At 32.8% G+C, this 11,746-nt stretch overlaps 1 pseudogene; it reads right to left on the bottom strand.

Moving 5' to 3' along the window:
* Nucleotides 1-545: 545 nt before the first annotated feature.
* Nucleotides 546-1,636, bottom strand: LOC118548218 (twinfilin-1 pseudogene; annotated as a pseudogene).
* Between the last annotated feature and the right edge of the window lie 10,110 nt (nucleotides 1,637-11,746).

Consider the following 11,746-nt stretch of genomic DNA (forward strand, 5'->3'; position numbering starts at 1 on the left):
GTTGCAGACATGATCCCATCATCTGAGAGCTAAGCACTGCTTCTTTACCTAGGCACACTAAGTTCTCAGCTGAGAAAATAATCTAACCTGGTCCTTAACATATTCATTAAGTAGTATGAATATTTTAAGGTCTTTCTCCCTTCAAGAAAAAAACTTGATGTCTCACTAAAGAGTAATAAGGAGTGTATCTTACTTTGAGACATTAGACTTTCTGGGATTGGCCCAACTGTATAAAATTTTAAGAAATGTGTGAAAGTATGGAATCATTATTACTCTGTGAAAACAGTGTGACAAAATTAAACATCACTATGTCGAACCCTTTTCTAGCATTAACTCAAAAATAGAAATCATGAGTCTTCTATAACCTTAATTTTAAAAACACACAGAAGTGAAAAGTGCTATTTTTCAAAAAGTACAATTTTTTTCCCTACTATGTATCAACATGGAATGATTTCAGTTCTCCTGTACTAAAAGCTGGACTTTTAAAAAATGCTTAATATAATGATTGTATCGTAATGCTTAATATAATGATTTTGTATGTATTGTAATGCTTAATATAATGATTTTAATCAGCAGTGGCTTCACTTTCAGCTGGACCCCTAATAAGTCTTCGAATTCCCCTTTTTCCTGCAGGAACTTTTGGTTTTGCAAAACTTTGCTTATGTGCATGCTGCTTGGGTGTACTTCTTCATAAAGGAAGTCTGCTGTCAACTCATCCCCGTTGTCTATCTCAATCTTTCTAATGACATCCACTTGTAGTTGTCTTTCTACAATTTCTAGCAGAAAGCTCTTGCATCTAGAATACAGCATCCATTCTCTTATACTGCATGTGTATCCAGGCATTGAATAAATAAAAACTATGGACTCCAAATAGTCTCCTTCATGGGAATGTTTATACAGGAAGAAACGGTAATGTGCTGAATCTTTGGGAATCCTCTTTGGCAAATCTTTTAGTTCTGTATTTGTTGTGTTGGCCAAAATTATAATTTCACTTTTTATATCTATTTCCAATTGCACATAGTTGAGCTGTCTGTTACTTAAATGTTCCAAAGCCGGAAAAGCTTCTCGAGAAATAGGAAATGCTACTCCTTGTAGTGTTTGATGCTTAGTGTCCACACCCATGTCAGTTTGTACCTCATTAATTTTAATCTGCCGTAATTCTTCCTCAGCTGCAGTCAATGGGGCAGGAGAAGATTGTGACACCAAGTATTTTTTATAACCATGTAATGATACATCTTCCTTTACTGTTCCAAATACTTCATCTTTAATGTGGCCACCTCCAAATTCCTTTTTCAGAGTTGCTCTTGTTGCTGCATTACATTTGTTGATGAACATGAGAATGATCTGGAGACCAGGCAATGAATATCCGTTCATATCCCTGGGCATTCTGAGAATCTAACCTGAATAATATATAGCATGGTTGTTTGTCCTCCAGTAAGGGTAAAACAAAGGAATCATAATCCTTATCCCAGGAATCTGAAGGCTGACTACATGATCCAATCACAAGTTTCTCATTTTCAATAGATATTTTTAGAAGTCTGTATTTTCCATTTCTTGCTCTGGCAAAGACATCTTTAACATCTTCACTTGCTTGGATGCCGATCTGATGGGACATGTTGGCGGCGGTGGGCTCCCGGCTCCGGGGCTAAGTGCTGAGAGCCGATCATGGCATTTTTTTGATGTGGTGATTGGGTTCAAAACCAACTCATTGTAATGAGTAGTTATATGTTACTGAGGATATAGACACATCTGAAATTAGATTTTTTTCCTTGATACACATTTTTATAGCATTCACATATCAAGTGATATCTTGTAGATACCTTAGAATTAGAAATGAAGTAAGTGATATCCCAGACCACTGCCAAGATGAAACAGCTAAAATTGATTTTTTATTATATCTATCCTAGCCTACAACTTGAATGAACATCTTTATCAAGCTGAGAAAACAATGGAACTGTTTTTCCCAAAATGACTAATTATTGGAATTTGGCTGTCCTTGAAAGGCTAGTACTCTCTGTTAGATAACTTTTATGGCTATATTGAATAGATGTAATTATTTAACAAGATGTTTGAGTATGTGCTGTATGCATAAGATAAGAAATAATGTGACTTTTTTAAATAAAAGTAATAGTTTATTGTAGACATTACAGTAGGACAATGAAAGTCCAAGACTACACTCACAGAACTACATCAGATATTTTTATCTATCTCAACTTGTAATTCTTGCCAATGTACATATTCAATGTTTACATATTTCTTAAAAATATTTTGATATTATCTTTGGCTAAAATTAATCCAGTTTTGCTCTCATATTTGCTGCAATCTGTTTTTTTCTGTTTCTTGCCAATCTCTCTTTTCCATCTTCTATCACTCTAAGTAGTAATGCCCTTCACACACACACACACACACACACACACACAAATAAGGGATTGTTTCCCTTTATATTTTACAAATATTGGATAATCCCATATACAACTTATTTTTTCTCAATATACAATGTAACATGAAAATGCTTATGATTTACTAGACAAAAATCTGTCTCATTTTAATGAGTGTAATGGATCTTTGCCTAAATCTTGTATCTATCATCCTTGAATTATGGTAATGGTATAGTTCATTTTTTGATATGGAGCTCCAGAATTAAAATTATTTGGCTTGGGGTGCCTGGGTGGCTCAGTCGTTAAGCATCTGCCTTCGGCTCAGGTCACGATCCCAGAGTCCTGGGATCGAGCCCCACATCGGGCTCCCTGCTCTGAGGGAAGTCTGCTTCTCCCTCTCCCACTCCCCCTGCTTGTGTTCCCTCTCTCACTATGTCTCTCTCTGTCAAATAAATAAAATCTTTAAAAAAAATAAAATTATTTGGCTTTTGTATATGTAAAATTCTAATTTTAATATATATTGAGAATTTCTGACAAGCAGAGATGTTGAGGGCATCTTTAAATGTGTTTGTTGTCATGTTTGTTTTGCAAATGGCCTAGTCAAACCTCATTAGATCACTTTTCTTTTGGTATTGTCTTTTCTTAACAAATGGTAGAAGTAATTTCTATATATTAGAGAAAAACTCTTTATCTTTAATATATGTTTTATAGTTTTCCAATCATTTTGATTTCTATGTTTTTTCTTATTTTCCACATAATGCTTAAAAATATATGTAAATTCTGTTTTCCTTTATCTTCTGAGTTTTCTAGGTTTCTTATACTACCAGTCATAGGTTTCTGAGTATATTTGTGAATTTTATATGTAACAAAAGTTTTCTTTATAAATTCAAAGAGAAAATTACATTTGCTTTAAAAAAAAATAATGACCCACCTGGAATAAAAGTTGATTTTCTCCTTACATTACATAAAAATATATAATTTAGATTGCTAATATGTTTAAATATAAGAAAAATAGAGTTTTGGAAAAAACATTAAAATACATGTATAATATCTACCGTATTTTATACCATAGCCTAGTTTTTACATTTTAAAGGTTTTGTACATAAATCAGAAAAAACCTTATTTTATTAATGTTAGCCATACATGTTAATAACTGTATGTATTGTATACATAGAATAAATGAAGGATGAATTAATATGTGAATATAAATTAAATAATAGTTTTATTTTTTTTAAATTTTATTTATTTATTTATTTATTTATTAGAGAGTGAGCGGGAGAGAAACAGCATGAGAGGGGAGAGGGTGAGAGGGAGAAGCAGGCTCCCCGCTGAGCCGGGAGCCCGATGTGGGACTCGATCCCAGGACCCTGGGATCATGACCTGAGCTGAAGGCAGTTGCTTAACCAACTGAGCCACCCAGGCGCCCAATAATAGTTTTAAATAAAGCTAAATATTTTAATGTTTATACAAATTTTTACTCCTTCTGTTACCTACATTTCCTAAAGTTTTCACAATATATTGTATTTTTCAAATTTCAAAATATTTTCTTTTCTATTCTATGTTGATCATTCAAATATTCACCAATTCTATATTGCCAATTCTATATTTTATTTTCTTATTTTTTTATCTATTTATATTTTAAACCTGCTGGAATATTTTCAATATAAGCATTGCTTATATCTTTTATTTTACTTCATTATCTCTTTTTCTTTCTTGATCATCCATTCTTTTTGGTCCTTCCATACCTTATGATGATATTAATTTTCTCATGTACCTCCACTTTTTGAGACACAGTTTGGGGTTGTAATTTCTCACAAGTAAATCCTTTTCTACCCACAGACTAACCTCTTGCAATGATGCTAGGACAATAGGCAGCTATTTTCAAGTTTTGTTTCATGGGTATAATAGGTCCCTTCTGGCTCCTACCCAAATGCTAGACCTCAGCTCAATTCCTATGACCTAGACTGCAGTTTCTATGATAGTCATCACATCCGGCAACAGGACATCTGATCTTTGTCCCTGCCAGATAAAATGTGACAACTTCTGATAATACTGCTGTGGGTCAGCTATTAATTTTTGATATCCAGAAATTTTCTTTCTTGCATTAAACCTTCCAAGAGTATATTTATTGATTGTATCCTGCATTTCTACATATGTGGAAAGTGAGGTGGGGCTTCCGTTTGTTCAGCCATCTTGACCAGACATTCTTTACTAACAATCTATAGATAGATATGACATACTACCTTATGTATCCAGTGCATGAGTCATAGTTTAGTTTCTTTTAAATATTATTAAGGTAAAACCATTAAATTGTTGTTATACTTTTTTGCAATCTAAGTAATTTATTTATGTGATAGATAAATAAGTAGATACATTTTGGGTTATATTTTAACATTTATTCACCAATTAAAAGTTTTCTATGTAGAATTTCTTTTAAAAGTGTTGGTGATGTGGACAGTAAAAGGAAATTAATCTGTTTTTTTTCATGAGTTCGGGTCTTTGAAAACATATGATTATGGAGTTGGTAATAAGTTGTATCCTACTTTTTTGAAACAGTTAATGTAAGCTCCAAATTTTTGAGAATTTAAAAGTAAGATAAACCAGAGTAATTTGCAGAAGCTATATTCTAAATTTACATATTCTTAAACTCATTAAACATCTTTTAATACTTTTTTTAAAGATTTTATTTATTTATCTGACAGAGAGAGAGACAGCAAGAGAGGGAACACAAGCAGGGGGAGTGGGAGAAGGAGAAGCAGACTCCCCACTGAGCAGGGAGCCTGATGAGGGGCTCGATCCCAGGACCCTAAGGCAGACACTTAACGACTGAACCACCCAGGCACCCTTAATAAGTTTTTTAAAAAAATTTATTTATTTATTTATTTGAGAAAGAGCGTGCACAAGTGTGGGGGAGGGACAGAGGCAGAGGGAGAAGCAGAGCAGGGAGCATGACATGGGGCTGGATCCCAGGACCCTGAGATCATGACCTGAGCCAAAAGCAGAGGCTTAACCAATTGAGCCACCCAGGTGTCCCTAAAATTTACTAAACATTTAAGTTAAGACAAACATATATTACATTGTAACAATGTTTTAAGAGATTTATAACTAATAAAGCAATGCTATTCTGCTGTTGGTTTTGATATCAGCTAACTCCTGAGCGTTTTTTAATAACTTTTTTTTTAAATAAAAGGTTAAGACTCAAACTTTGTTTCTGGTTTTCCAATTGCAGTATATATATATGTGTATATATATATTTATATTTATATTTATATATAAATTTATATTATATATAAGTGTTATATGTAATATTCAAATTTATATAAATTATATATAAATATAAATATAAAGTATATATATACTGCAATTGGAAAACCTGAAACTATATATATATATATATATATATATATATATATATATGTATTTATATATATATATATTTCTTTTTTTTCCTAAAGGAGTGTTCTTGCCAGAAACAATTCCATTTTCCCAGACTCTGATGGCATGTCAAATCTGTTTGAGCTCAGAATTAGGCCATTATCCCAGAGACACTTCAAAGTCTGATGATCCAGAACCAAACAGAAATATCCAGTGTTCTGTAACTCAGAATGAAATGGGTCCTCTGGATTAAATTAACCAAGCACTCCATCCATGTCACTTTATTAGAATAATATATAGTCATTAAAAGATTTAACCTGGTCTTTTTCTGACCTCATGTACACTTTTTTTCTAAAATTAAAGTTTAAGCTGCACAGACGATTGATAAACACCAATGTTTAAAATAAAAAAAAAAAAGATTTGAAAAATGCAAAGGGACGTTAGTTTTTAGAGAGAAATACAAATTTTAGAAATAAGTATAGAGTTAGTACTTATCATAATTCATAGAAAAATATCTTAGGTTTAGTTAGATAAAATAGGAAGCATAACATTCCTGAGTTTCAGAGGCAATGTTGAAAGAAGTGGACAGGAGAAGGAGGAGAATATACACAGTATTTACATAGCTTCAATGGATGAATGAGATGAGCTATGGATTGGAATTCCATCCAAATGGCACAAAGTGTCCAAATGACACTGAATTGTGCAAGCACCAATCCTGGTTGTCCAGATCCAAGGTACCCATCTGATACTAATGAAAGCATAATTTTAGAAAAGAATATGCAAAGGAAGTAAGTCATGTGCTTGGCCAAATTAATCAAATTAAACATTTTTTTGCAAATTATTTAGTCAAAGAGACAAATTATTTAGACTTCATGTATGATTTTAATTTCTGTTTCACTACAAAATATCTAAAATTATTGCATGGACAGTAATGATAATAGGTTTTCTGGTCTCTCAGTAAAGTATTTCTGTGTCTCTTATTCTTTTTGTGTGTGTCAAGTGGCACTTAGTCTCTCAGCTTAATGAGCTTAATAAAACTTAATGAAAAAATCCTCAAACCTAATGAAGCACTTTAAAATGCAAAACAAAGGAAAATAAAGATTGGACAACAGCTATAGACCAAAAAAAATTCTGGGGGGCAGGATGTGGATAGGGCATAAATCTATCATAATGAACATTTAGAAAAAATTAGAGATTACTTGACAAAATATGTAGTGCTCCTTGCATTAATTAAGAAAAAGCTTTCCTGTAAATTAATTTGAATTATATGTACACAGAGAAATGGATATGCATTTATGTTGTATTTCACAATTCTGCATACATTGAAAGCTTTACTGCACAAAACTACACAGAATAAATTACTGTTTTGTGATGAGGCTTATGCAAGATGGGTGTTAGGGATTCCAGGATATTGTAGAAGACAAGGTAAGCTGCAGGTAATTGACATTATCATAGAGTTTAAAATTTAATTGCATAAACTTTTCTGAAGTTCAGATTTTCATGCAATCTGTCTTTGTGAAAGCATCTCTGTTAGATTTGATTTATAAAGAGATTCAATGACACATTAAAAATAAGTAAATAAATACAGGGAACAGTGACAATGAAAACTAAATTAAGATAAAAATACCCTAAAGTATTAAAGAGGGCACTTGTGATGAACACTGGGTGTTATATGTAAATGATGAAAAACTAAATTCTGCTCCTGAAACCAATATTAAACTATATTTCAACTAACTAGAATTTAAATAAAAACTTGAAACCAACAAACAGAATACCCTAAAATCATTTGACTCATATAAAACATTAATAAATCAGTGTAAGGTCAATAAAAACCTATGATATATTCTGAACTCCAGATTTTTTACAAAAGAATACCAGTTCTATACTTAACCAACCAGATTAACAAGGTGTCTTAGAGTTGAACATATTGTTTTAATATAAGACAAAAGTTTTAATTGATGACATGCTGCTAAATTCTTTATGGTTAATTATTCAGCATGGTCCTGAATATGAGAGCTTGAGCCCCAGGTTTGCATGCTTTGGACCTCTCAAACCTTAGCATTCTAGTTGGAAAAATGAGGGCCATCAATGTCATTTTTTCCATCTCCGTTGTTGTTTGGGGCAATCCATGACATTTTATATGTAAAATATTTCAAAACTGGAAAATCATGTACACAATTACTCTTCTTATAAATTACTCTAAACATGATTGGCTCTTAATTCAGGCGGTCAGCAAGTGCTGTGAAACTTTTGAGTATTTCTTTCTATTTTTGCCATAGATAATTAGCAGATAAAAAGTTGAACCATATTCTTTGAGAATGAGAAACAACTTTAAATAATGTTGGAATTGATTGGAGTATTGTACAACAAATAGCTTCTCAACTTTCTGTCTGTTTTGGAGAAAAACATATTTTCCTGCCCAAGGGACTCTGGGATTGGCCATGTGACTTGCTTTGGATAACAGTATGAGAGTGAAATGATGTGAGCATAGGATCAAAGTTCACTCCAATGATTTGGCCAGGTTTTGGGTTTTGGCCATTAACAATGAGAAAAACATCCCCTAGACAATTGCTGTTACTTCTGCCTGGGACTCAGCCTGAGGCTTGTGGAAAAGAATTTAACCCTGATTCACAGCCTAAAGCAGAGCCATGCAACTAAGCTAGCCTAGATCAGCCAAAGCGCAAGTTTCCTTGTAGACACAGAAGCAAGCAATAAACACTTGCTATTTTAAGATACTGAGTTTAAAATGATTGCTACTTTTGGGGCGCCTGGGTGGCTCGGTTGGTTGAGCATCTGACTCTTGATTTCAGCTCAATTTATGATCTAGGGGGTTTGGGATTGAGCCCCGAATTGGGCTCTGTGCTGGGCATGGAGCCTGCCTAGGATTCTCTCTCTTTCTCTCCCTCTGTCCTTCCCCCATCTCTCTTTCTCCCTCTCTAGAATAATAATAATAATAATAATAATAATAATAAATTTTAAAAAAATAAAATGAGGGCTACTCTATATCACTGCAGCCATAAATGATTTATACAAATAACTAGTCCAAATGTTCTAAATCCGTAAGTGGATTAAACTTTAGTATGCAAAAGATAAAAGCTCTGTTGGGAGATAATTCTTCATGGGTCTAACATTTTTGCACATCTTGTGAGCAGAGGCACCAACAGCTTTTATTACAGACTAGAATTCCAAGGATGTTTAGCAAACAACTTTAGAAGGTAAGCAGACCTGTTATCTTGCAAGGAGAACAAATCCTAAACCCTTCATGACAACATAACCACGATTTAATATTTGAGGAAAAAGGTCTGTTCTACACATTAGATCTTAAAAATTTACCGAATGCACAAAAAAAGGACATAATTATCATAGTTCTATACAATCAATCAAGTGCCAAGAATAAAAGACCAATATATTACAACAGATTAAACCGGAAATGTAAGTGGGTATTTTATATATAATTATTATGTGTATCTAGTAAAAGAGTTCCTTCCAGAGCCTTAAAAATAGTTTGAAATTTTGCTAAGCCTGATAATTCTCTTGTCAAGTACTCATTATTTAAGGAGAATCCCAAAATAAAGTTGCTTAATCACCTAACATTACATATTAGTAAATTATGCAAGAGTAAGGATTTACTGTAGTTTCAAATTCAGATACAACAGATTTGCCAATTTGTATATATCACTGAGATGTGGATATGGGAAAGACAGTATTTAAATACAGAATATCAATTTCAACAGGAATTTACAAACTATATAGTATTTTCCATTACAGACTTCAAATAAAGTTATATACTCACAGGAAAGAAATGAAAATATTGTGTGCCAGTGTATATTTACTGACATAAGTATGTATGTTGAATAGTTGACATTCCCAGCTGAAGAAATCTTCTTTTTTTTTTTTTTTTTTTTAAGATTGCATTTATTTGTGAGAGAGAGAATGAGAGACAGAGAGCATGAGAGGGAGGAGCAGACTCCCTGCTGAGCAGGGAGCCCAATGTGGGACTTGATCCCGGGACTCAAGGATCATGACCTGAGCCAAAGGCAGTCGCTTAACCAACTGAGCCACCCAGGCGCCCTGAAGAAATCTTCTTGTACCTAATTTTAATCCTATATTTTAAGCTTTTTTTTTTTTTTTTTTTTTTGGTCTCTGCTTTGTGTTGGAATATAGCTTTTCTACACATGGACTGTCATATTTGACTGTCATATTTGTCATATCTGTTGAAGCAGCTGCTCCATATTTTGTTGCACACAATGCAAGGTCTATTTCTCTGCAAGATAAATGACTATTACAACTAATGTCATCATGTAAAACACGTGGATGTTGTGTGTCTGTTCAAAGGCCCACATTTTGGAGATTAAAAAAATAATAGTGTTTTTGATGTATGGCTTGTAAAAATAACTAAATCCTCTCACCGAAAATGGCTATACCAATACATTTACTGATCTGACCAATTTATCATTGTCATGTCTAAATCCCAGAGTCAATTCTTGATCCATCAGTTACTAATCAGAATTTAAACACAAGTTTTACTAAAAAACCAGGAATGTGTATTTAAAATACTTTAGTACTTAAAATTAAGTAGTATTATTTGCTGCCTTAAGTTTAAAAAGAAAAAAAAAAGCTCATATCAAGAAGAAAGGCTATAACATAGAATTTTTTTCATGTTTTTCTTCATTCATGTACTCATACACTTATTCATATATTTGTAAATTCATTCATCAAAAATTTATTATTTGTTAGGTTCTAGAAATACTTAAAAAAAAAACTTCTATGTAGATAGATACTAAAAAGCAGTTCTATGCAGTTAAGTGTTTTCTGTGGGCATTGGTTCTGAGAGTCTCATATACTAAATTTTCCCTGTTTGAAAATCAGGAAGATTCAACAGTCTTACACAATTCACAGCGCTCACCATAGCATATACCCTCCCCAATGTCTATTACCCAGCCACCTCCCAGCCCCACCACTCCAGCAACCCTCAGTTTGTTTCTTGAGATTAAGAACTCTTCATATCAGTGAGATCATATGATACATGTCTTTCCCTGATTGACTTATTTCGCTCAGCATAGTTAAAAAAAAGAGAAGAAGATAGTAGGAAGGGAAAAATGAATGGGGGGGAAATTGGGGGGGGAGACAAACCATGAGAGACTATGGACTCTGAGAAATAAACTGAGGGTTCTAGAGGGGAGGGGGGATGGGGGGATGGGTTAGCCTGGTGATGGGTATTAAAGAGGGCACGTACTGAATGGAGTACTGGGTGTTATACGCAAACGATGAATCATGAACACTACATCAAAAACTAATGATGTAATGTATGGTGATTAACATAACATAATAAAAAAAAAAGAAAATCAGAAAGATGTTGGCAGTGTCCCTCATATCTCACAGCTTGAAAACTTACACGCAGTATTTCTTTTTTTAAAGATTGAATGAATATATCATGGATCAAATAGAAAAAAAATAGATTAAAAATAGCTAACTTTAGAATATTGCTTTGTAGTAAACACAACACCATCTTATATATTTTTTACATAAGCATTAAATGCTTATTCATTCATGAATACATTAATAAATAAATACATATTCATAAATTCTTATTAACTACTCATTTTCTATTCTTTATTTGCATACTTATTCTGAAGTCAGCAAAGTCTAGAATAAAGAGACTTTAAAGAAAGGTAAAATTTATACATGAATAGATAGAACCCTTAGTGACCTATTTATTCATATTCTTTAGGAAGCCATAAAGATCTGCTTAGTGTTAATAAAATAGATTATATTCCTCTTATTGTTGTGTCTTACTATCCCCCAAAATCAATACATTATTTTAGATTTATATAGAAAAAGTAAAAGCAAGCTTCAGTAAATATGTTTATTGGTAAATATAATCATTATAAAATTGAACAGTCTTTATAATCTCTCAGATTACTGTGATATCCCTTATCGTCATCATTAGCTGAAAAACAATGGCCATAGAAAGGCCAACCATTACCACTCTT

Source organism: Halichoerus grypus, chromosome 7 (genome assembly GCF_964656455.1).
Source record: "Halichoerus grypus chromosome 7, mHalGry1.hap1.1, whole genome shotgun sequence".
NCBI lineage: Eukaryota > Metazoa > Chordata > Mammalia > Carnivora > Phocidae > Halichoerus > Halichoerus grypus.